The sequence below is a fragment of the Apodemus sylvaticus genome, chromosome 15 (assembly GCF_947179515.1).
Source record: "Apodemus sylvaticus chromosome 15, mApoSyl1.1, whole genome shotgun sequence".
NCBI lineage: Eukaryota > Metazoa > Chordata > Mammalia > Rodentia > Muridae > Apodemus > Apodemus sylvaticus.
This window is the reverse complement of record NC_067486.1, coordinates 83,221,741-83,234,570: the sequence shown is the minus strand read 5'-3', so window position 1 is coordinate 83,234,570 and position 12,830 is coordinate 83,221,741.

The following is a 12,830-nucleotide window of genomic DNA, read 5'->3' as shown; positions in this document are numbered from 1 at the left end:
TGCTGTCTAACTCTCTTGCTCCAAGTCCTAAGGCTTGAGGAGCAGACATGGAAAGTCTGTTCTACCTAGAGAGATATCAATGCACAAGCCTAGTGGTTGGGTTGGTGTTGTACACTAACCCCCCTAGCAGTCGTTCTCACTTATAGAAGGATCCTGGAGATAGACTATTGTCCCTTTCTAGGAGGGCCTGTCACTGCAGGGTAGGGCTGTCAAAACCCCACAAGGAGCTACAAACTTGAGGAGATCTGAGCAGATGTATGGCCTCTTCTCGGACTCTGCTTCCTCTGCCAGGAGAGACAATGTGTTGGCCACCCACTCCCCAGCTCTGTGGCATCCTTGGGGCCCCAAATTACAGGGCTGGTTGTCTTATGCTGTGTGAGACTCCAGCAGGCCTACATGGACCTATCTGGAGGTCTGGAGGCTGGGACTCATCGCCCCCACCCCCCAACCCTAACAGGCTAATCCCTGAGGTTCAGGGACTTAGCAGCCTCCTGCCCTTCCACCCTGCACTTTCCCAAACAAGCTCCCAGATGGTAACAGGGCCTGGAGGGGAAACCACTGCTGTGGATGGGGCCCTATCTGGCCTCTCCTTGGGTCAGCATAACTGCGTAAGCCCTTTGCCCACATGGCTACCCGCACCTGTGAAGGTTTAGAGGGGTAGCTACACTATTGAGGGAAGCCCTGCCTAAAGCAACAAGCCCAGGCAGGGCTCCAGTTGGGCGAGGGGAGGGTTGAACCCAGCCTTTCTGATCTTTACACATCATCCCTCTGTTTTGTGCCTTAGAAATGGAATAAAAGCCGGGCAGTGGTGGCGCATGCCTGTAATCCCAGCACTCTGGGAGGCAGAGGCAGGCAGATTTCTGAGTTCGAGGCCAGCCTGGTCTACAGAGTGAGTCCCAGGACAGTCAGGGCTATACAGAGAAACCCTGTCTCAAAAAAACCAAATCCAAAAAGGAAGGAAGGAAGGAAGGAAGGAAGGAAGGAAGGAAGGAAGGAAGGAAGGAAGGAAGAAAAGAAATGAATGCCACACCCACTCGGCCCACCCTAAAGCCCTTGACTCCCATGAGCTCAGGGGAGGCTGAGGTCATGCATTCGCTGTCTGTGCATAATGGAACCAACCTCAGCCAGGTTCCAGACACACGGGGAGCAACAGCAGAGTGAAAGGCATCTGACATGGAACCCAGCAAGACAGACATGGACTCAACCCACCAGGTCTCTCCCCACCAAGGAGAGCACCTCAGGGTACTTCAGGCTGGGACCACTGCTCCCCTGGAGGCGTCCAGGATTCAGGAGGCAATGGTCACAGACTACCTGAGCTGAGGGCACGGACTGCCATGGACAGGGGCTGGGCAGACTGTGCTCGGTATTGCTGATAAAGTCATCATTTTAAAATAAGCTTTTCTTTGAGAATAGGTCTAGATTTGCAGCAGAGACAGTACAGAAAGCTCCCATATGCCACATACCCAGTTTCCTGCTGTTAATACCAAACTCCTGCCATCACTGATGAGCCAACACAGAGAATCCTAGCAACAAAATCATCCTTCTCCACATTCTCTAAGTTCTGACCCAGTGTCTCTTTTTTTCTTTTCCACAATCTGACTGTTGGTCACAAACTCCCCAAGAACAGGGATAGATGCATATTTGACTAGCTGGGCCTTCCACAGACACTCTGAAACTCTGCCCCTGTGCTTTGCAGGGTCTTCTCTGGGGGCCAGGCCTGCTAAGGTGCTAAAGAAACCCACTTCACACCAGGACGCCTACCTTTCTCAGAGGGACTGCAGACATCCTCCCAAGCTTGCTTCTTGAGTCTGCACTGCTGCTATGACACCACCACACACGGCCCACCCGCACCCCACCTCTTTTCTTACTTGTGCTGTAATCATGGGGCAGGCTCTCCTTCCCAGGAACCTGAGGAGCTCACAATATTGTCTCCTTTTCCTACAGCCAGGAGGAGGTTGGGGGCAGGCCTTCTCCCTCAGGGACAGCATGTTTTAGAAGTGAGAGTCCTAATCCTCATGCCCAGCTATCACCTCCTATCCTCACAGCCATCCTCCTGCCTCCAGGTTAACCTCAGTTGAAAATGTGACCTTTACCCAGAATTTAAGACATAGACTGGGCAAGGCCATGTGACTGGCAGGTCTGGAAGGACAGCTTCATCTGCTAAGTCTCTGTGCTCAGCTCCGGCAGCTCCCCGGCATTCAAGCCCACCAGGCACCTTGTCTTCTACACAGATAGTACAGTCTGTGTGTGTATAAGGTCAGCCATGGGGCTGGAAGTGAACTCAGCCAGGTCCCAGTCACACAGGACCCTACCACTGTAGAAGGCATCTGACATGAGACCCAGCAAGATGGACATGTGGATTTAGCTATGGTGAGGCCGGTCCCACGCACAGGCAGACAAGTGACCTTGGTCACCATGGGTCAACTATCCCAACCAACGAGCATCTCTTAAGCAATGCCACAGCCTCAGCCCCTCTGACCAACCCCCTCCCTTGAATCCGTCCTCTGGTCCTCTCCATTTTTAAGAGTCTCCTTCACAGGGAGTAGGTCTCATTCTATGGATTGACAACCACCTAGAGGACCAATGAAAGATTTCCTAGTCACCTGTGACTTTTTGGGGTGTGTGTGTGTGTGTGTGTGTGTGTGTGTGTGAGGGTGTCCCAGAGTGGATGGTATCGCAGTGACACATGGCCTAACAAAAACTGTAAAATTAGTTAAAATGTTATGAGTTCTTTTGCTGTTCTTGTGTGAACTTTGTAGATGGCAGCGTCACGTTGTGATGTTCACAAGCTAGACATGCTGTGGGATGGAGTCACAGAACCATACTACTGGGAGGTGAAACCATGCATGGGGTGGGCATGGGATAGAGTCACAGAACCATACTACTGGGAGGTGAAACCATGCATGGGGTGGGCATGGGATAGAGTCACAGAACCATACTACTGGGAGGTGAAACCATGCATGGGGTGGGCATGGGATAGAGTCACAGAACCATACTACTGGGAGGTGAAACCATGCATGGGGTAGGCATGGTTGGAGGAAATACATCCTGGGACATGACCTTGTGGCTTTATCTTGCCCAGCCTTCTTCCTGTAGCTCCTACTTCTCTGTCTCCTGTCTTTATAAACTGACCCATTCGGCTCCACCATTCCGTCCCTGACATAAAGGAGGAGACCCTGAGCCAGGACAACCCTTTCCTCTTTTTAAGTTCTGCTAGGGCTAGGGATATAGCTCAGTGGTAGACATTTGATTAGCATGCAAGATCTGGGTTCAAGCCCCAGCACCTGTAAAACAAAAATAAAGACTATTTGTAGAGGCTGTACATGGTCCACCTGCCTGGTCGTCAAGATCCTTGTTCTTATTGAACTGGAGTATCAGAGCCAGGCATGATGGCACATCATCTCAGCACTTGGGAGGCTGAGGCAGGAGGATTGCTAGGAGTACAATACCAGCCTGGGGTACCAAGTGAAATCTTGTCTCAAGACACACACAAACGCACACGCACGCACGCGTGCACACACAACTTCTGTTAGGTATCTTTGTGACAATCTGCAAAAATAATACATCTCATTTCACTATCAGAGAAACTGAGGCTGAAAGACAGAGACAGCACCCAGACCATGTCTCTGGGAGACACATGTGGGGTCTGAAGAGGAGTAACTGTGAGAACCCTGTCAGAAACAGCAGGCCAGCTCCCCGAGACCCAGCATGGGGGAAACTGGACTGAAACTTTGCATTCTGTCCAGGACTGCCTTGGGGAGGATAAGGCCTAAACAGAACCACCCTGCCTAGGGTGAGGACAGAGAGGGAAGTGACTCACAAAAAAGACAATGCCAGGAAAAACCTCAAGGTGGGCAGGACAGGGCCAAATGGCAGAGAGAACCATCCAAGTTGACCAATAATTTTAAATGTTGCTCAGGGTAACCAATCACAATGTCTAACTCAGGTGACCACTGAACTCCCCACCAAAATGTTCATAAAAAGGTTGTGCCTTGTGAACTCAGGGTCTCCTCTTGCCTGCATGCTAGGGGACCCCAGTGTACATTGGAACAATAAACCTCTTGCAGATTGCAGAGATTCTGGTCTCTGTGGCCTTATTGAGTGGGGGGGTCTTCCGACCGACTCTTATATCACTGGAGCATCAGAAAGGACAGAGGTGCTCACAGTCAGGGCTGGGGCCAGGCAAGGCCTCCACTGAATCTGGCTCTGCTCCTGGGCAGGGACAAGAGCTAATTAATTAACACAGGCCACTGCTAACAGGGCGCTAATGAAGACAAAGAGGCTAAGCAGGCAGCTGGAGTGCTCAGTACGGGCCTGTGAGCAGATGGGACAGCCAAGGGGTCCCCTGTCACTGCAGCTCCACTGGAGGGAGCACCAAGGGCCAAGTGTCTGTCTCCTGTTTCAGTGTTTCCTGTTGTGGGTGGGCACTCTCTCACAGCTTGCTGCAGCCACCTCAGAGCCTGCCTGGCCAACAGAAATCTCCCGGTCCTGCAGGTGGCTGTGCAGGCACCCCTGCTTTTGTAGAGGTCCTCTCCAGCATCTCTCTAGCATCCCTAGCCAACCACTAGAGGGAGCATCCCAGCAGATGAGCCCCGCCCTCACCTCCCTGTGTGCAAGGGGAGGGGCTAGCATCTAGAGAGGTGTAAACTGCAGCTTAGTGTATCAGGACGTGCCCGCTTCTGTCTTAGCTTGGGTGAGGCTTGATGTATATTGATGGGCTTCTTTGATGTCTGTGCCCGTTTTTCTCTGTATACCCCAGAACAGTCCTTTGTGAAATGAATTGCTGATACTTTCCCATTTTATCGTTTATCTGTTGATTTTGTTTCTCCTGTGCAGCTACGTTTTATCTTTATGAGGTTGAATAAGCCTGTCTCTCACTTTACGGCTTCTAAGTTTTGTATAATTCCTAAGGGTGATTTAAAATTATAGGGTTTTTTATTTATGATTTGCTTGTTTGTTTGTTTGAGGCAGGGTCTCACTATGTAGCTCTGGCTGTCCTGGAGCTAGACAGACCAGGCTAGCACAGAGACCCACTTACCTTTGCCTCCACACCACTACACCGGACATTGTGGTTTGTTTTACTGTTTTGTTTTTACTTCTTAAACCTTTGGTCCTTTGTGTATTTACTTTAATATGAAGGACTGAGGCAGGGACCCAAACTTTCCAATTGGCTTATTGAGTTGTTCCAAACCCCTGTATTGATTGTGTACTTAGCCTTTGAATAACCCCTTTCTTCCTGGGTTTTTCTCTTTCTCACACTTGTAGTTGAGCCTTTTCCCCTGGACTTTCTCTCCCATCATCTGGTGCTCGTGAACTGTCAATCATTATAACCTTAAAATGCAACGTGTCCCATGCTCATAGATCAGAAATGCAGGGGCAAAAAATGGAGCAGAGATAGAAAGAAAGGCCATCCAGAAACTGCCCCACCTTGGGATCCATCCCATCTGTAGACCCCAAACACCGACACTATTGCTGATGCCCAGAAATGCTTGCAGACAGGAGACTGGTATAGCTCTCCTCTGAGAGGCTCTGCCAGCACCTAAGACAAATGCAGATACTCACACCCAACCATCGGACTGAGACCAGGGACCCCAGTGGAAGAGTTAGGGGAAGGGCTGAAGGAGCAGAAGGGGATTGCAACCACATAGGAAGAACAACAGTACCAACCAACTGGACCCCACAGAGCTCCCAGGGACTAAACCGCCAACCAAAGAGTATACATGGTGGGTCCATGGCCCCTGCTACATAGCAGAGGACTGCCTGATCTGGCATCAGTGGGAGGCAGGATGCTTGGTCCTGTGGAGACTTGTTGCCCCAGTGAAGGAGGATGCTGGAGCGGTGAGCAGGGAGTGGGGGGCCGGGTGAGCACCCGCTTACAGGCAAAGCGGAGGGGAGACTGCGAAGGGGGACAACACTTGATGTGTAAATAAATAAAATAATTAAGTTAAAAAGTGCAATATGGGGGCTGGAGAGATGGCTCAGCGGTTAAGAGCTCTGACTGCTCTTCCAGAGGTCCTGAGTTCAAATCCCAGCAACCACATGATGGCTCACAATCATCTGTAGTGAGATCCTATGCCCTCTTCTGGAGTGTCTGAAGACAGCTACAGTGTACTTACATATAATAATAAATAAATCCTTTTAAAAAAGTGCAATAAATGTGTTCCAGGATCCAAAACAGCCCATCTGTCCTCTCCTTTCCCCTTCCCTTCTCCCCTTCTTCTGCTCAACTTTTTTTCCTTTTTTAAAAATTATTGTTATGTGTATCAGTGTTTGGCCTGCATGTCTGTCAGTGCACCACATGCCTGGTGACCTCAGAGGCCAGAAGAAGGTGTTAGAGGCTGTGAGACTGGAGTTATAGATGATTGCGAGCTACAATGTGGGTGTTAGGAATTGAACCTGGGTCCTCTGGAAGACCAGTCAGTGCTTTTAATCACTGAGATGCCTCTCCAGGCCTTTCTTAAAACAAACAAAATAAAATTGTATTATAAAAAAGTTGCAAATAAAAAATATCATAAGTGCCGGGTGGTGGTGGCGCACACCTGTAATCCCAGCACTCTGGGAGGCGGAGGCAGGCGGATTTCTGAGTTCGAGGCCAGCCTGGTCTACAGAGTGAGTTCCAGGACAGTCAGGGCTATACAGAGAAACCCTGTCTCAGAAAAAAAAATCCAAAAAAAAAACAATAAAATAAAATAAGAAGGCTGGAGAGATGGCTCCGTGATTAAAGGCACTGACTGCTCTTCCAAAGATTCTGAGTTCAAATCCCAGCAACAACATGGTGACTCACAGCCATCTGTAACAAGATCTGATTCCCTCTTCTGGAGTGTTTGAAGACAGCTATAGTGTACTTACATATAATAAATAAATAAATAAATCTAAAAAAAATCATAAGCATATGCCCAGCATACCTTTAATCCCAGCGCTTGGAAGGCAGAGGCAGGAGGTAAGTTCAAGGCCAGCCTGGGATACACTGTGAATGTCAGGACCACCAGGGCTATGTCGAGAGAGTCTGTCTCAAACAATCAAACAAATAAAAAATCATGTGCTGTAATTAATCAATGAACTTCTGCATCATTAGAGTCGGAAGTGGAACAGAAGCTGTGGTGTCTTATTGGATCTTACATTTTCACTATCAAATATATCTTCACTCACTTATTCACCACTAAAACTAAAAAATCCACGACAGTTAGAATTAAAAAAAAAACTTTATAATAAGACTCCCTATAACTCATGTTTGCTACCTTTGTCCATCTCTCCCTGTGCCCATCTCTTCTCTCTTCTCCCTGTCTCCTTCAGAATGGCTCTGACTGACACCATGAATTCAAAGGACAAGCAATCAGAACTTAGTAAGTGGGCCCCAGGACTGAGCTCTATTCCTGGGCTTCATCACGTTGGCATGGTGTGTCCAGAGCTAGACTCTGGTTCTGCCTCATCCTTGGGACAGAGAAGGGGCTGAAGGAGCAGCCTAGCAGAAGATCTTCTCTCTGAAGTCTCCTAGGAAGAGGATGTTCCTGGCTAACACGGAAAGCTCTGTGGGTTGAGGTTTGGCCTCTGCTGCATATATGCATGTGTCAACCTGGCTATGCCAAACCTAGTTACCAGAGCAGTGGATGACTGTCACAGAAAGGATTCAAGCCAAGAAAAGATGCTTCCCGATGAGCTTTTCAGGACAAAGCCGTATTTCTGACATAGAAAAACAGTCGCCTGTGGGCATTCCAACAAGCATGGAAGTCTTCTAGAAACTTGACACTCAAGACTGGGTGGATTGGATGGGCAGACCCCGTATATCCAACACAAGCTGTGATGCATGCGTATAAGACCAACAGCAAATCTTGGTCATCTTGAGCTGTCAACAGAATTCTGGCTAAAACCACTCCAGACTCAGAAGCCTGTCTGCAGCTTCTACTCTAAGAACTGTCTTCACATAGGAGCTTCTGTGCCCCTCATCTCCGTGACAGGGAACAGGGAATGTGAAAAACTGCATGTTCTACATCCAGTGATTACCAAACCCAGGCCCTAGCTCCAAAGGTCAGGTCTAGTGACCCTGGGCAGGAGTTGGGAGAAGTTTGGTTTTGGACAGTCTTGGCAGTGGGGCTGTCCCATGGTTCTAAGGGTACAGAACTGCTGTAGAAAGTGGAGCAGAATATGGGGGTGCAAGGCTGGCCACACATTTAATCCTAGTACTCTAGGGGCAAAGGCAGGCAGATCTCTGAGTCTGAGGCCAGCCTAGTCTACAGAGTGAGTTCCAGGGCATCCAGGGCTACACAGAGAAACTCTGTCTGGAAACAACAACAAAAAACAACAACAACAACAACAACAAAAACAAAAAAAAAACAAAAAAAGAAAGAAGAAAGAGACCATGAAGGCGCATCTAGAGAAGGCCAGGCAATTGTCCTGTCCCTTTGAGCTTCCAGTTGGCCACATGCTATGGATAGACTCTTTGCTCTGTATTATCTGGGGAATTCAGAGCAAGACCTTGCTCCTTGGTCTCAGTTCCCCATATGTACCTTGGTGAGACCCCAGGGATGAGGCCGAGAAGAGCCAAGACCCAGCAGATGTGTGAACTGACCTCCCAGAGTATCGAACGGCTAAACGCTGAGGGCAGGAAGGAAAAGAAGATGGTTCTCCTCACCCATTGGATGGGGTCACTAGGCTCCGGACAAAGCCAGTCCTTCTGTCCTCCCCATCTGGAAAACAAGGCATATTCGCACTCTCTGTGGGAGGCAGTGGCCTGAACAGGGGCAGGCCAAGCTTTGGGCCCTGGGAGTGTGGGGAGTGCTGCTGTACTGAACGTGGGTAGGAGTGATGTGGGCCAGTAGACACCCTTCACCAAGGGCCTAAAAAAGGCTCTGAGGTGCCATCCAGCCCTGGCACATACAGCTGCAAGCTCGTGAGTCTGTTTAGACAATGTTCTGACCCAGTTTTGATAGCCCTCTGGGCTCCTAGCCTGAGCAATAGCTCCCAGTTTAACTATCAATCTAGATGAATGGTTCTAGAGAAGAATCTACATTTCCCACAGGGGTTGAGAAAGGGTCAGAAGCCACAGTGATGATGTGGGGGAGCCCTGGGACTGTGCTTTCCTGGGTCCCATCCCTATACCAGACTTTACCCCTGGGACATATGATTTATATCCAGCTTTCAAGTGGGCTAGCTGTGGCTACTCCAAGATCATCAGCGCAGCAGCATTCCTGAGGAGACAACCCTAAGACTGTCCTACAGCAACTATCATAGCGTCCCAAGCATGTTCAAGATCTGGAAGTTCTGGGAACTCGGCCTTTATGGAGCTGGAAAAAGGGATGGAACCAACCTTCGGGCCCAAGTGTCAGCATGTCACCTGGCCTGAGGCTCCACCTCCCTCCTGCTCAGGCTCTTGTCCTAGAGACTTCCACAGTGAGCACAGTGAGGACTGACCCTGCACTGCACAGACCCGACCCAACGTCCCCAGCAGCCTTCAGGGCGGGGTGCACACATGATGTTTCAGGTGTGTTCAGTAAAGCAGAGTCCAGGACGGTGGCCCGTAGGAGGCCCTGGCTCAGAGCAGAGCCCAGGAGTATAGGGAGATGGGCAGGCCCAGTGGGATTCTGGGACGTGCCAGGCCCCTTCCCTGCACCAGCCCCCGTTGCTACTGTGTGTGCCTTTGATGAATAACACATGAGGAAGCTGTTTAATTATGGCTTAATATGCACCGAAGCTGGACAGGGGACTGAGAGTGGGTGGGGCTCCTCAAAGGTTCAGAGCTGATGGCAGAAGGTCTGAAACCCACTGTGGAGGGTGGCAAGAAGCTCCTGTAGGAGCAGAGGTGTGGGCGATCCAAGAGGGGCTGCCAGTGTTCATCTGTCTAAACTCTCCAGTCCAGTTTTCCTGTCTGGAAAAATAAGCAGTGGTGTTGCCATCGCAGGACCAACAGCACCATGCATTTAGCAGGCCCTGCGCAGAGTCCTCTCGGGCCTCGGGCACGATGCCACTTTCTGTGGTGAGAGCAGATGGCCCCCCAGCTCCCTGGCACTGAGATCTCATCCCCAGCCACCCACTCGGGTTGGTGGCCTTGGCACGCTTAGGTAGCAGGTGCAGGGATACAGCTTGACCTTCTTTCTCCCTCCTTTCCTTGTTCCTCCTCACACTGTCCCAGAGTGGCCCAGGGCATGCACAGCACAAACCAATTCTCCCTTATTTCTCCCTCCCTTCTTAGAGCACCAACAGCCTGAGGGAGGCTGTGAGGTATCCTACAAGGATTCCCCAGTAGGGCTTGTGCCCATAAGGTCCTCAAGCACTTGCAACCGTGACCACCTTCCAAGGCTGCACCACATCCCTGTCAGCCCTGGCTGGCCTCACACTGGATTCCGATTGGACCTGGAGGTTTGTTTGATCATCCCTGTATTCCCTGCTAGGTTCCCACATAGTTCTCTCAAGAAACAGAAGAGGCAGACACAGAAGGGAAAATGATCTGACCACACCCCAAAGCATCTATCCACAAAGAACTGGGCTGAAGTGACACAGACAGATAGGGCACTCTCGTGCCACATACAGATCACTGGGCTGAATCTGGGGCCAGTGGAGGAAGGTGCTCTGGGGCACTGCCATGTCTGTCAGGCCTCACTACAGGAGGCAGTGCCTGTGCAGGTGACCCATGGGGGAGGGGAGCAATTCAGGCAGACCTCCAGTCTGGTCCTGCAAGCCCAGTTCAGTAGGAATGGCTGGTATATTCAAGACTAGAGAGAGTTGTCTCTCCCTAGTCCTGAATATATAGAGCAGACGTCATACCCTCATTTGATTCCCAGGGCCACATGTGCACAAGGCTAGGAGAATTCGAATTTGCTGGTCCAAATGGGCCACCATCTCAGCACCTCTGCTGGGGCTTCCCACAAACCAATCCTTGTAGACTTCCTGAGAAGGACAGTGAGTGGCCTGGCTTCCCCAACTGGGCCTTTTGACTCTTCCCCCCAGGACCAACTAAGGCTGTTTGTGTGTCTTGGCCTAACTTTAGCCCCCAGTACGTCCTCTACTCATTCTCTGTCAGCTGCCCTCCCTCCCTCATCCTTGGGGCCCTGGGCAGTGATGGTGCTGTGCCTGCCCACTGGGAAAAGGGTCTGGTCCTCAAATTGCCCAATACCTGCCCACACCCTGATAAATCTGCCTCTCCAGACCTTCTACATCTCCTGCCTCAGGAGAGAGCCATGCCCCCCGGAGGCAGAATGACCAGCAAACAGCTCACTTTGCTCTGTCTCTGACCCTGTTAGAGCTGGCCTGGGCCTTAGTCTGCATCCAGGTGTCCTGCAGGCTCAGTCTCTGGAGAGGAGAATCAAAGCGCTGGCTGGAGAGGGTATACAAAGACAGAATGGGTTTGCAGACCACAGAAGACCTGCCTAAGACAATAGAAGCCAGCTCACACTACAGACCCTGCCCTGGCCCTACCTCATAGACCTGTGGGCAGGTAGGGTGTATCCAGGCCCCACCCCAGAGTGTCCAGGAACTCTGTATCCAGAGTATCCGGTAGCTTTGAGCTGGAGAGAATTGTGTCACCAGAAGCCCCCAAGGTAGCAATAGCTCCCTTTTCCCTTCCACACCTAAACCATGCCCCAGCAATGGAAGGATTGGGTCACAGTCTCTAATGTGCAGCCTGGCCATCGTTAAAAATAGTCAGGTGGGGAAGTGCCCTCTCTAAGCCTCTGTGCAAAGTTGGTTGCCCAGGACTCTAGCCTCCGCCTCAGATTTTCAGCCATGTCACATGACAAGAGATGGTCTGAGCCACCATAGCCACTGGTGTGGGCCCTGCTGGATTCAAGGAGACTGACTGGGAGAAAGGTGTTGGTCTAGGCTATAGGCCATGGCCTTCTGCTGGCTCTTTGAAGTTGGCTTTGGGTTATCCATCTGTCATTGAGTGTCATGTGGTGGCGAGTGGAGATGAGAATTTACTGAGCCACATACAGGGTCAACCTGGTGGCACCCTATCCAATGAAGAAGTGGACACGAGTGGACACCATGCCTCACCCTCACCTCCCACCTTTCAGTGACCTGAAAATCCAAGTCAAACAGACAAGGACAACTGGGACAAGACACACAGAGGTGTGGTTGAGGACACAGCCAGGGCGAGACCGAGCAGTGTAGCTTCCGTATCTAGCCAGAAGGCCGTTCCATTGCAGGCTCCTCAGCGGTCTCCACCCCTGAAGTTTATGCCTTACTTGGTGTTGGCTTTTCCTACTGAGGCAGGAAGACCACGGGCCCTATCCAGCTCTGTGGCTGGATCATGTGCAGGACAGACACAGACAATGGCCTGGCAGCTAGCCGAAGCATCCCTACCACCACCCTACCCAGAATGCACTTAAGAGCTCCAGGTACAGCACCGGAGCAGGAATGGGAGATGGGACATGTTGGGGGTGGAGGTGCCATTAGGAACCTTATTGGTCTGACTTGGTGAAGGTTGGGTTATAGGAGCTTGTGCAGAGGCAGGTGCAGACAAGGCCTGAGTGTTCTTCTTGGGACAGGGAGGTAGAGAGGGCTACAAAGCTGGTGAGGAGAGCACTGCTGCACTATTATATCTTGTCTCTCAGTTTTCTTTCCGAGTCGCCTAGGACAGTCTCGGGCAAAGAGCTTTAAGGGGCAAGCAGGAGGCGGGCCATGCAAAGGCCTGCTACTTATGTCGGATGCCCAGGACTTCCTTCGGGACGCGGTTAGGCTGTGCCGCCACGCCCTCGAGCCCGCGCCCACGGCCGGTTCCGGGACGCGGTGCCCGCGGCCGCCTGCAGGGGCCGCCGCCTCTTCAGGAATGCGCCGCCTTTGTCTAGGACCGCGCGTGGCCCGTGCACAGGGTGGCTGAGTGCCTCCTGCCACCTGGA